This window comes from Bombina bombina, chromosome 4, assembly GCF_027579735.1.
Source record: "Bombina bombina isolate aBomBom1 chromosome 4, aBomBom1.pri, whole genome shotgun sequence".
NCBI lineage: Eukaryota > Metazoa > Chordata > Amphibia > Anura > Bombinatoridae > Bombina > Bombina bombina.
The window spans coordinates 1,229,678,568-1,229,691,114 of NC_069502.1; the positions used below are offsets into that span (position 1 = coordinate 1,229,678,568).

At 41.4% G+C, this 12,547-nt stretch overlaps 1 protein-coding gene across 1 annotated transcript in view; it reads left to right on the forward strand.

Annotated features, from left to right (window-relative positions):
* Positions 1–12,547, forward strand: part of CUL9 (cullin 9) — a gene marked incomplete in the record, with an annotated part of 1,346,550 nt that overhangs the window by 425,780 nt on the left and 908,223 nt on the right.

The window sequence follows — 12,547 nt, forward strand, 5'->3', positions numbered from 1 at the left end:
AGTTTACGCTGCTTTCTACTTCAGGTCCCTGTCAGAAGTCTGCCCCACAGCAGAGGCGCCAAAGGTGTCTTTTCCTTATACAGAGGAATTCTATGTACACCATATGGAGTCTCCTAAAGACTTTATTGAGTAGGGGACACATATTTATCCCTTATAAGAGGGATTTGATTATGTTTGGGCAGAACATTATTCAGGGCACTGTTAATGCAAATTACAGATACATCAGATTTTTATATAGAAGGATATTGCTGCAAAGGTACTGAGGCATTTCTAAATAGGGTGTATCAATCCTTTATTTATGGGTCAGGTTGCTTAGGTGCATGAACTTTATTAAAGCAAGGAAGCAGGTATGGGATCTGATCAGAGAGTTATGAGTCTCCGCTATTACGATTCTAACAGTTAGTAAAGTAATGGCGCCATTACAAAGACTGACTTATTTTTTCTCTGTCATTTGATTTTGGCGCCGTTTTGCTCTTTTTGCGCTGCTTTAGCGCTACGGTCCTCCTGGTTGTGTCACGTGACCTTGCACGCCGCTCATCTGTCTCTGATCTCTGCATCACAGAGCGTGCGCTGATCAGATTATTAGCTCTGTTTTTTTCTGTGACTGTCAGAAGGAGGTGTAAATTCCCTCAGCCTTTGCTGGGGTTATTTAGGTGCTATTCATTGATTTATTTGTTTATTTTAAGACATTAATAAAAAAGTTTTTTCAGTTTACTTTTTTTGAACTACTATCATTACTGTGTGTACCCTCTTCCCTCTGTAGGGATCAGAATGGATTTAGACAAGTCTATACCAAAACCTTTGAGTAACAAATGTTTATTTCTTTCATGTAATTAGCAAGAGTCCATGAGCTAGTGACGTATGGGATATACATTCCTACCAAGAGGGGCAAAGTTTCCCAAACCTCAAAATGCCTATAAATACACCCCTCACCACACCCACAAATCAGTTTTACAAACTTTGCCTCCCATGGAGGTGGTGAAGTAAGTTTGTGCTAGATTCTACGTTGATATGCGCTTCGCAGCAGGCTGGAGCCCGGTTTTCCTCTGTGTGCAGTGAATGTCAGAGGGATGTGAAGAGAGTATTGCCTGTTTGAATTCAATGATCTCCTTCTACGGGGTCTATTTCATAGGTTCTCTGTTATCGGTCGTAGAGATTCATCTCTTACCTCCCTTTTCAGATCGACAATATACTCTTATATATACCATTACCTCTACTGATTCTCGTTTCAGTACTGGTTTGGCTTTCTACTACATGTAGATGAGTATCCTGGGGTAAGTAAGTCTTATTTTCTGTGACACTCTAAGCTATGGTTGGGCACTTTTGTATAAAGTTCTAAATATATGTGTTTAAACATTTATTTGCCTTGATTCAGGATATTCACCGTTCCTTATTTCAGACAGTCAGTTTCATATTTGGGATAATGCATATGAATAAATAAATTTTTTCTTACCTTAAAATTTGACTTTTTTCCTGTGGGCTGTTAGGCTCGCGGGGGCTGAAAATGCTTCATTTTATTGAGTCATTCTTGGCGCAGACTTTCTTGGCACAAACGTTTTGTCATTTCCGGCGTCATACGTGTCGCCGGAAGTTGCGTCATTTTTTTGACGTTTTTTGCGCCAAAAATTTCGGCGTTACCGGATGTGGCGTCATTTTTGCCGCCAAAAGCATTTAGGCGCCAAATAATGTGGGCGTCTTTTTTGGCGCTAAAAAATTTGAGCGTCGTTGTCTCCACAATATTTAAGTCTTATTGCTTATTGCTTCTGGTTTGCTAGAGGCTTATTCATTGGCATTTTTTCCCATTCCTGAAACTGTCATGTAAGGAATTTGACCAATTTTGCTTTATATGTTGTTTTTTCTATTACATATTGCAAGATGTCTCAGGTTGACCCTGAATTAGAAGCCACTTCTGGAAAATCACTGCCTGATGCTGGATCTACCAAAGTTAAATGTATTTGTTGTAAGCTTGTGGTAACTGTTTCTCCTGCTGTTGTTTGTGATGAATGTCATGACAAACTTGTTAATGCAGAAAATATTTCCATTAGTAATGTTCCATTACCTGTTGCTGTTCCATCAACATCTTATATTCAGGGTGTTCCTGTTAACATAAGAGATTTTGTTTCCAAATCTATTAAGAAGGCTATGTCTGTTATTCCTCCTTCCAGTAATCGTAAAAGGTCTTTTAAAGCTTCTCATGTTTCAGATGACTTTTTAAACGAACATCATCATTCTGATTCTGTTTCTGATACTGATTTTTCTGGTTCAGAGGATTCTGTTTCAGAGATTGATATTGATAAATCTTATTATTTATTTAAAATGGAATTTATTCGTTCTTTACTTAAAGAAGTCTTAATCGCATTAGAAATAGAGGATTCTGGTCCTCTTGTTACTAAATCTAAACGTTTGAATATGGTTTTTAAATCTCCTGCGGTTATTCCGGGGGTTTTTCCCGTCCCTGATGCTATTTCTGAAGTAATCTCCAGGGAATGGAATAATATGGGTAATTCATTTACTCCTCCTAAACGGTTTAAACAATTTATATCCTGTGCCATCTGACAGATTAGAGTTTTGGGACAAAATCCCTAAAGTTGATGGGGCTATCTCTACTCTTGCTAAACGTACTACTATTCCTACGGCAGATAGTACTTCCTTTAAGGATCCTTTAGATAGGAAAATTTAATCCTTTCTAAGAAAAGCTTACTTATGTTCAGGTAATCTTCTTAGACCTGCTATACCTTTGGCAGATGTTGCTGCAGCTTCAACTTTCTGGTTAGAAGCTTTAGCACAACAAGTAACAGATCATAATACTCATAGCATTGTTAATCTTCTTCAACATGCTAATAATTTTATTTGTGATGCCATCTTTGATATCATTAGGGTTGATGTCAGGTATATGTCTTTAGCTATTTTAGCTAGAAGAGCTTTATGGCTTAAAACTTGGAATGCTGATATGTCTTCTAAGTCAACTTTGCTTTCCCTTTCTTTCCAAGGTAATAAATTGTTTGGTTCACAGTTGGATTCTATTATTTCAACTGTTACTGGGGGGAAAGGAACTTTTTTACCACAGGATAAAAAATCTAAAGGTAAATTTAGGTCTGCTAATCGTTTTCGTTCCTTTCGTCACAATAAAGAACAAAAGCCGGATCCTTCCCCTACAGGAACGGTTTCAGTTTGGAAACCATCTCCAGTCTGGAATAAATCCAAGCCCTTTAGAAAGCCAAAGCCAGCTCCCAAGTCCACATGAAGGTGCGGCCCTCATTCCAGCCCAGCTGGTAGGGGGCAGATTACGTTTTTTCAAAGAAATTCGGATCAATTCGATTCACAATCTTTGGATTCAGAACATTGTTTCACAAGGATACAGAATAGGCTTCAAGATAAGGCCTCCTGCAAGAAGATTTTTTCTTTCCCGTGTCCCAATAAATCCAGTGAAGGCTCAAGCATTTCTGAAATGTGTTTCAGATCTAGAGTTGGCTGGAGTAATTGTGCCAGTTCCAGTTCTGGAACAGGGGCTGGGGTTTTACTCAAATCTCTTCATTGTACCAAAGAAGGAGAATTCCTTCAGACCAGTTCTGGATTTAAAAATATTGAATCGTTATGTAAGGATACCAACATTCAAAATGGTAACTATAAGGACTATTCTGCCTTTTGTTCAGCAAGGGCATTATATGTCCACAATAGATTTACAAGATGCATATCTGCATATTCCGATTCATCCAGATCACTATCAGTTTCTGAGATTCTCTTTCCTAGACAAGCATTACCAGTTTGTGGCTCTGCCGTTTGGCCTAGCAACAGCTCCAAGGATTTTTACAAAGGTTCTCGGTGCCCTTCTGTCTGTAATCAGAGAACAGGGTATTGTGGTATTTCCTTATTTGGACGATATCTTGGTACTTGCTCAGTCTTCACTTTTAGCAGAATCTCATACGAATCAACTTGTATCGTTTCTTCGAGAACATGGTTGGAGGATCAATTTACCAAAGAGTTCGTTGACTCCTCAGACAAGGGTAACCTTTTTAGGTTTCCAGATAGATTCAGTGTCCATGACTCTGTCGATAACTGACAAAAGACATCTGAAATTGGTTTCAGCTTGTCGAAACCTTCAGTCTCAATCATTCCCTTCGGTAGCCTTATGCATGGAAATTCTAGGTCTTATGACTGCTGCATCGGACGCGATCTCCTTTGCTCGTTTTCACATGCGACCTCTTCAGCTCTGTATGCTGAACCAGTGGTGCAGGGATTATACAAAGATATTGCAATTAATATCTTTAAAACCGATTGTACGACACTCTCTGACGTCGTGGATAGACCACCATCGTTTAGTTCAGGGGGCTTCTTTTGTTCTTCCGACCTGGACTGTAATCTCAACAGATGCAAGTCTGACAGGTTGGTGAGCTGTATGGGGGTCTCTGACAGCTCAAGGGGTTTGGGAATCTCAGGAGGCGAGATTACCAATCAACATTTTGGAACTCTGTGCAATTTTCAGAGCTCTTCAGTCATGGCCTCTTCTAAAGAGAGAGTCATTCATTTGTTTTCAGACGGACAATGTCACAACCGTGGCATATGTCAATCATCAAGGAGGGACTCACAGTCCTCTGGCTATGAAAGAAGTATCTCGAATACTTGTTTGGGCGGAATCCAGCTCCTGTCTAATTTCTGTGGTTCATATCCCAGGTATAGACAATTGGGAAGCGGATTATCTCAGTCGCCAGACATTACATCCGGGCGAGTTGTCTCTTCATCCAGAAGTATTTCTTCAGATTGTTCAAATGTGGGGACTTCCAGAAATAGATCTGATGGCTTCTCATCTAAACAAGAAACTTCCCAGGTATCTGTCCAGATCAAGGGATCCTCAGGCGGAAGCAATGGATGCATTGTCACTTCCTTGGAAGTATCATCCTGCCTATATCTTTCCGCCTCTAGTTCTTCTTCCAAGAGTGATTTCCAAGATTCTAAAGGAGCGTTCGTCTGTTCTGCTGGTGGCTCCAGCATGGCCTCACAGGTTTTGGTATGCGGATCTTGTCCGGATGGCTACTTGCCACACGTGGACTCTTCCGTTAAGACCAGACCTTCTATCGCAAGGTCCTTTTTTCCATCAGGATCTCAAATCCTTAAATTTGAAGGTATGGAGATTGAACGCTTGATTCTCAGTCATAGAGGTTTCTCTGACTCTGTAATTAATACTATGTTACAGGCTCGTAAATCTGTATCTAGGAAGATATATTATCGAGTTTGGAAGACTTACATTTCTTGGTGTTCTTCTCATAATTTTTCCTGGCATTCTTTTAGAATTCCTAGAATTTTACAGTTTCTTCAGGATGGTTTTGATAAAGGTTTGTGTGCAAGTTCCTTGAAAGGACAAATCTCTGCTCTTTCTGTTCTTTTTCACAGAAAGATTGCTAATCTTCCTGATATTCATTGTTTTGTACAGGCTTTGGTTCGTATAAAACCTGTCATTAAGTCAATCTCTCCTCCTTGGAGTTTGAATTTGGTTCTGGGGGCTCTTCAAGCTCCTCCGTTTGAACCCATGCATTCGCTGGATATTAAACTACTTTCTTGGAAAGTTTTGTTTCTTTTGGCCATCTCTTCTGCTAGAAGAGTTTCTGAATTATCTGCTCATTCTTGTGAGTCTCCTTTTCTGATTTTTCATCAGGATAAGGCGGTTTTGCGAACTTCATTTAAATTTTTACCTAAGGTTGTGAATTCTAACAACATTAGTAGAGAGATTGTAGTTCCTTCATTGTGTCCTAATCCTAAGAAAAGATCGTTGCATTCTTTGGATGTCGTTAGAGCTTTGAAATATTATGTTGAAGCTACTAAAGATTTCCGAAAGACTTCTAGTCTATTTGTTATCTTTTCTGGTTCTAGGAAAGGTCAGAAGGCTTCTGCTATTTCTTTGGCATTGTGGTTAAAGTCTTTGATTCATCATGCTTATGTTGAGTCGGGTAGAACTCCGCCTCAAAGGATTACAGCTCATTCATCTAGGTCAGTCTCTACTTCCTGGGCATTTAGGAATGAAGCTTCGGGTGATCAGATTTGCAAAGCAGCAACTTGGTCTTCTTTGCATACTTTTACTAAATTCTATCATTTTGATGTGTTTTCTTCCTCAGAAGCAGTCTTTGGTAGAAAAGTACTTCAGGCAGCTGTTTCAGTTTGATTCTTCTGCTTATATTTTCAGTTTTTTTCATTATAAGATTTAAACTTTGTTTTGGGTGTGGATTATTTTTCAGCGGAATTGGCTGTCTTTATTTTATCCCTCCCTCTCTAGTGACTCTTGCGTGGAAGATCCACATCTTGGGTATTCATTATCCCATACGTCACTAGCTCATGGACTCTTGCTAATTACATGAAAGAAAACATAATTTATGTAAGAACTTACCTGATAAATTCATTTCTTTCATATTAGCAAGAGTACATGAGGCCCGCCCTTTTTGTGGTGGTTATGATTTTTTGTATAAAGCACAATTATTCCAATTCCTTATTTTTTATGCTTTTGCACTTTTTTCTTATCACCCCACTTCTTGGCTATTCGTTAAACTGATTTGTGGGTGTGGTGAGGGGTGTATTTATAGTCATTTTGAGGTTTGGGAAACTTTGCCCCTCCTGGTAGGAATGTATATTCCATACGTCACTAGCTCATGGACTCTTGCTAATACGAAAGACATGAATTTATCAGGTAAGTTCTTACATAAATTATGTTTTTATGAAGTGACCCATGTAGTCCCTCTCCCTCAATTATGTTCAAATTGCTTATCAACCATGTTGCAGTCAAAGTCCAAAAAATCTTTGTCTGCTATTTCAAAGAGGTTTAACCCTTCAGAAACCTCTACCACTCAGCACACTGGTGTTTTTGACATGCCTCAACTTTCTCCTCAGTCCCCGTCCCTAGTTGTTGCACTGGCAGTGCCCTGTGGCTAAGCTCAGTCTCTTTCTGGGGGATTTTTTTACCAGGAGACTTTGCAGCACAGCTTCAATCTGCTGTTTCTGCTGCGCTGAGTTCCTTACCTATAGCAGGTAAAAGAAAGACTAAAAATATTTCCTCTGATGCAGGAATTTTGTCTTAACACCAAAACTGTGTTGGTCAGTTTATCTCAAATTTAAGGTCTCTGGTTCTGACTATGCTTCGGACAGTCCAGTAGAGTCAGAGGAGTTTAATTTCAGATTTAAGCTTGAACACCTTTGTTTATTACTCAAGGAGGTGTTAGCTACCTTGAATGTTCCGGAGTCCAAACCATCTGAGGCTCCAAAAAATCCTAAACTTGACAGAGTTTATGATGTCAAGCCAAAGTCTCTGGAGGTCTTTCCAGTTCCGGCTTGTATGTCAGACATTATCTCTAGGGAATGGGAAAAGCGGGGGATTCCATCTCCTAATTTTAAAAGAATATTTCCTGTTTTTGATTCAATCCTGGATCTATGGAGTACTAACCCTACAGTGGACGGAGCTATCTCCACTCTGGCTAAGAGAACTACTATCCCTCTGGAGGATAAGTACCTCTTTTAAGGACTCCATGGACAGAAAATTGGAGGGATACCCAAGAAGATTTCTCTTGTAAGATGTATCGAGTCCACGGATTCATCCTTACTTGTGGGATATTCCCCTCCCCTACAGGAAGTGGCAAAGAGAGCACCCACAGCAGAGCTGTCTATATAGCTCCCCCCTTAGCTCCACCCCCCAGTCATTCTCTTTGCCTACTCTAAGCAACTAGGAAGTGCAGAGCGAATGTGGTGACAAAAATGTTAGTTTTTTATTTCTCAAGCAAAAGTTTATTTTAAATGGTGCCGGTGTGTACTATTTACTCTCTGGCAGAAAAGAGATGAAGATTTCTGCAAGGAGGATTATGATCTTAGCACTTTGTAACTAAGATCCACTGCTGTTCTCACAAGGGCTGAAGAGTACAGGAAAACTTCAGTTGGGGGAACGGTTTGCATGCTAAGCTGCATATGAGATATGTTCAGTCTATATTTTTCTAGACAGACTGTGTTTATTCTAGAAAAGGCTGACAATATCCCCATGAGGGAAGGGTAAGCTGTATTCAGACACTTGGATAGGAATTACAGCTTGCTTGAAGGGCTCATTTGTTACTGGTGACACTGTAAGAAAAAAAACAAACAAACAAAAAAAAAAAACCTTTTTGTTTGTTCAGTAAATTATGCAATTATAGCGTTTTTTGAAGGGACTAAAGGGGTCATTGTGGCTTGTGTTAGGGTTTTTTAACCCACATGGTTAATTAAGAGACACTCAGGTGTTTTTCTAATAGGCCTCAAAACATCGAGTGAGGTGGGAGGGGCCTATTTTAGCGCCTCAGTTGCGCAGTTTCTTTTCCTTAGAGACATCCAACTGCTTCTCTAGAGGTTCCTGCTGTGTTTGAGGGCTGTAAAGGAGGTTTTTTCCCCACAAATCGTTCTGAAGGGCAGGTAGGCGCCACAGCAGAGCTGTGGCAAGGTGCTGGAAGTCTTTTTTTTTTTTTTTTTTTTACCGGTTTTGACGTTTTTTTCAATTCGGTTTTGCCATTAAGGGGTTAATTGTTTATTTGCATAGCTGTGCAAAGTTACTAAGGCTATAAGATACTACTGTAAAAATTTCGTTAAGTTTACTGCTTTTTTTACACTGTTTTGCAGAACTTGTGCAGCTTTTTTTCTCTTAAAGGCACAGTACGGTTTTATTTCTAAGTGTTATTTACTTTGATTACAGTGTTTTCCAAGCTTGCTTGTTACATTACTAGCCTGTTTAACATGTCTGACACCAAGGAAAATCCTTGTTCAATATGTTTGGAAGCCATTGTGGAACCCCTCTTAGAATGTGTCCCAATTGTACTGATATGTCTATAAATTATAAAGAACATATATTATCACTTAAAAATAGGGCAATAGATGATTCTCAGTCAGGAGTAAATGAGGGTTCGCCATCTATCTCTCCCCAAGTGTCACAACCAGTAACGCCCGCACAAGTGACGCCAAGTACCTCTAGTGCGTCACATTCATTTACTTTACAAGACATGGCCACAGTTATTAATACAACTCTCACTGAGGTTTTATCTAAACTGCCTGGTTTACAAGGAAAGCGGGACAGCTCTGGGTTAAGGACAAATGCTGAGCCGTCTCACGCTTTAGTAGCCGTATCTGATATGCCCTCACAATGCTCTGAAGGGGCGAGGGATTTGTTATCTGAGGGAGAAATTTCTGATTCAGGAAAGACGCTTCCTCAGACAGATTCTGATATGACAGCCTTTAAATTTAAGTTTGAACACCTCCGCTTATTGCTTAGGGAGGTATTAGCAACTCTAGATGATTGTGACCCTATAGTGGTCCCAGAGAAATTGTGTAAAATGGATAGATACTTAGAGGTTCCTTGTTTACACTGATGTTTTTCCAGTCCCTAACAGGATTGTGAATATTATTGCTAAGGAGTGGGATAGACCAGGTATTCTGTTCACTCCCCCTCCTGTTTTTAAGAAAAAATTTCCCATATCTGACACCATAAGGGACTCATGGCAGACAGTTCCTAAGGTGGAGGGAGCTATTTCTACTCTGTCTAAGCGTACAACTATACCTATTGAGGACAGTTGTGCTTTCAAAGATCCTATGGATAAAAAATTAGAGGGTCTCCTGAAGAAAATTTTTGTTCATCAAGGTTTTTCTCTCCAACCTATTGCATGCATTGTTCTGTAACAACTGCAGCTGCTTTATGGTTTGAGGCTCTAGAAGAGGCTCTTCAAATGGAGACTCCATTAGAGGAAATTATGGACAGAATTAAGGCCCTTAAGTTGGCTAATTCTTTTATTACAGATGCCGCTTTTCAACTGGCTAAATTAGCGGCAAAGAATTCAGGTTTTGCCATTTTAGCACGCAGGGCGTTATGGCTTAAGTCCTGGTCTGCTGATGTGTCATCTAAGTCTAAACTTTTGAACATTCCTTTCAAGGGTAAGACCCTATTCGGGCCTGAACTGAAAGAGATTATTTCAGACATCACTGGAGGGAAAGGTCATGTCCTCCCTCAGGATAGATCAAATAAGATGAGGACCAAGCAAAATAATTTTCTTTCCTTTCGGAACTTTGAGTGGTCCTGCTACAAAGCAAGAGGGGAATTTTGCCAATCCAAGTCAGTCTGGAGACCTAACCAGGCTTGGAACAAGGGTAAACAGGCCAAGAAGCCTGCAGCTGCCTCTAAGACAGCATGAAGGGGTAGCCCCCGATCCGGGACCGGATCTAGTAGGGGGCAGACTCTCTCTCTTCGCTCAGGCTTTGGCGAGAGATGTTCAGGATCCCTGGGCTTTAGAAATTGTGTCCCAGGGATATCTTCTGGAATTCAAGGGCTCCCTTCCAAGGGGGAGATTTCACATTTCTCGATTGTCTGTAAACCAGACAAAGAGAGAGGCGTTCTTACGCTGTGTAGAAGACCTACATACCATGGGAGTGATCCGCCCAATCCCAAAAGAGAAACAGGGGCTAGGGTTTTATTCAAACCTGTTTGTGGTTCCCAAGAAAGAGGGAACTTTCAGACCAATCTTGGATCTCAAAATTCTAAACAAGTTCCTCAAAGTTCCATCATTCCAGATGGAGACTATTCGGACTATTCTACCTCTGATCCATGACTACCGTGAACTTAAAGGATGCGTATCTACACATCCCTATTCAGAGATCATCATCAATTCCTCAGATTCGCCTTTCTTAACAGGCATTACCAGTTTGTGGCCCTTCCCTTCGGGTTGGCCACGGCTCCCAGAATTTTCACAAAAGGGCTAGGGTCCCTTCTGGCGGTTCTACGACCACGGGGCATAGCAGTGGCGCCTTATCTAGACGACATCTTAATTCAGTCGTCGACTTTCCAGCTAGCCAAGTCTCACACGGGCATCGTGTTGGCTTTTCTGAGATCTCACGGGTGGAAGGTGAACATAAAGAGTTTTCTCTTCCCTCTTACAAGAGTTTCCTTCCTAGGGACTCTGATAGACTCGGTAGAAATGAAAATATTTCTGACGGAGGTCAGAAAGTTAAAACTCTTAACCACTTGCTGAGCTCTTCATTCCATTCCTCGGCCATCAGTGGCTCAGTGTATGGAGGTTATCGGACTCATGGTAGCGGCAATGGACATAGTTCCTTTTGCCCGCCTACACCTCAGACCACTGCAGCTATGCATGCTCAAACAGTGGAATGGGGATTATGCAGATTTATCTCTTCAACTGCATCTGGACTAGGAGACCAGAGATTCTCTTCTCTGGTGGTTGTCTCAGGACCACCTGTCTCAGGGAATGTGTTTCCGCAGGCCAGAGTGGCTCATTGTAACGACAGATGCCAGCCTGCTAGGCTGGGGTGCAGTCTGGAATTCCCTGAAAGCACAGGGCTTATGGTCTCGGGAGGAAACTCTCCTTCCGATAAACATTCAAGAACTGAGAGCGATATTCAATGCACTTCAGGCGTGGCCTCAGCTTGCTGCGGCCAAATTCATTAGGTTTCAGTCAGACAACATCACGACTGTAGCTTATATCAATCATCAAGGAGGAACAAGGAGTTCTCTAGCGATGATGGAGGTAACCAAAATAATCCGGTGGGCAGAGGATCATTTTTGCCATCTCTCAGCGATCCACATACCAGGAGTAGAGAACTTGGGAGGTGGATTTTCTAAGTCGTCAGACTTTTCATCCGGGGGAGTGGGAACTCCATCCAGAGGTATTTGCCCAGCTGGTTCAGCTATGGGGCACACCAGAATTGGATCTGATGGCGTCTCGTCAGAATGCCAAACTTCCTTGCTACGGGTCCAGTTCCCGGGATCCCAAGGCGGTACTGATAGATGCTCTAGCAGTGCCTTGGTCCTTCAATCTGGCCTATGTATTTCCACCATTTCCTCTCCTTCCACGTCTGGTTGCCAGAATCAAGCAGGAGAGAGCTTCAGTAATTCTGATAGCACCTGCGTGGCCACGCAGGACTTGGTATGCAGACCCTAGTGGACATGTCCTCGGTTCCACCGCGGACTCTGCCAATGAGGCGGGACCTTCTAATCCAAGGTCCGTTCACGCATCCAAATCTAATTTCTCTGCGTCTGACTGCTTGGAGATTGAACGCCTGATTCTATCAAAGTGTGGTTTCTCTGAGTCGGTCATTGATACCCTGATTCTGGCTAGAAAGCCTGTCACCAGGAAGATCTATCATAAGATTTGGCGCAAATATCTTTCTTTCATGTAATTAGCAAGAGTCCATGAGCTAGTGACGTATGGGATATACATTCCTACCAGGAGGGGCAAAGTTTCCCAAACCTTAAAATGCCTATAAATACACCCCTCACCACACCCACAATTCAGTTTTACAAACTTTGCCTCCGATGGAGGTGGTGAAGTAAGTTTGTGCTAGATTCTACGTTGATATGCGCTCCAAAGCAAGTTGGAGCCCGGTTTTCCTCTCAGCGTGCAGTGAATGTCAGAGGGATGTGAGGAGAGTATTGCCTATTTGAATGCAGTGATCTCCTTCTACGGGGTCTATTTCATAGGTTCTCTGTTATCGGTCGTAGAGATTCATCTCTTACCTCCCTTTTCAGATCGACGATATACTCTTATATATA